This window comes from Sinocyclocheilus rhinocerous, unplaced genomic scaffold, assembly GCF_001515625.1.
Source record: "Sinocyclocheilus rhinocerous isolate Xijiao unplaced genomic scaffold, SAMN03320098_v1.1 scaffold2892, whole genome shotgun sequence".
In the NCBI taxonomy this organism is placed as follows: Eukaryota; Metazoa; Chordata; class Actinopteri; order Cypriniformes; family Cyprinidae; genus Sinocyclocheilus; species Sinocyclocheilus rhinocerous.
The window spans coordinates 34,899-36,239 of NW_015657985.1; positions in this window are offsets into that span (position 1 = coordinate 34,899).

Sequence of the window (1,341 nt, forward strand, 5' to 3'; positions counted from 1 at the left end):
CAACCAAATGTTAAGGTGATAAGATTAAACAGAATCCATAGCAGTTCTTTCATGTACCCTTTTGGTCAGCAGATGGTTCTTGACGACCTGCTGCTTCTCCCACGCTATCTCTGGAGGTAATGTTAATATTTACATATGATTAAGATCGGAAAGAACTATCTATATGATAATTAAGCTCTTTGTAGAGAAAGGAGCATAGTTTAATACACTGTGGAAAATCTCACAGTGGAAGCTGGGTCGAGGCAGACTATAATTTCTTACAGTCTGCAAAACAAAAACAATTAACTTGCAATGTTAACTTATAGCCTATTACAAAAGAAACACTAAAAAATAAGATGTGTTTGACAAAATCAGAAAAATAAGGATGAATGATGTTTGACAGCCTAGGGAATGCATCTCCAGAGCATAGACAGTCGCCAATATTAAACATGTTTAATAAAATCTTTGTGAAGACAACTGGCTACAGCTGGTTTTTAAATTCTAAGACTAGAATCTTTAGACCGACTGTAAACAACACCAATTATTAATCTGAATTTACAATCAACTTTTCCAAACGTGTACATTGCGTTAAGACTTTTTCTAACACTGCCAGTTACGAATTGCGAGGGAGAGCGCTCATTTTCTAAAATGTCTCGAGTTAAAAACGAACTGAGAACGAGAATGTGCCAAGAACGTCTCAACTCTCTGTCGCTCATGTCCATCGAGTCCGAACTCTTAAAAGAGCTCAGTTTCGATGAAGTGGTGGATGACTTCGCGAGGAGGAAGACAAGAAAGAAACTCCTGTAAGAAATTGTTTCAGTAACCATGCTGGATTGTATAATTGTCAGGGCCAGCAAAAATTGTTTGTAATTGTGTTTTCTTAAATTGCATTTTCCTTCGTGATGATCTGATGTTTAAACTTTACATGTGAGTTGTTTCACACATGTGTCACAGAGTTGTTTAGTGACAAATAATTTTTTGATTCATGATGCATTAAATGTGTATATTTGACAGTTAATTCATTAAAGATGTGTTTTATATGCCTCAATTTGCCGCATTTGTTGATTATTCATTGTAGCTATTAGACTTGTAGAGAGAAAAATATCAGAAAAATGTATTAGTCTTATATTGATTCTATAAACCCTGTACAATGTATGCATATGCTTTTTTATCGCAGGGTAGCGCAGGCATTTGACGCGGAGTGATAACGGTTTGAATATTCATGATCGTAACTTCCACTTTCTATTACTGTGAATGCGCAGCTAAGGGAAAGAACGGGGGAAAAAATGGTATGGTGGGGTGGGGTGGGGGGACTTGGAGATAATTGGCCCCGGGGCCTTTGCAAGTCATAATCCGTCCCTG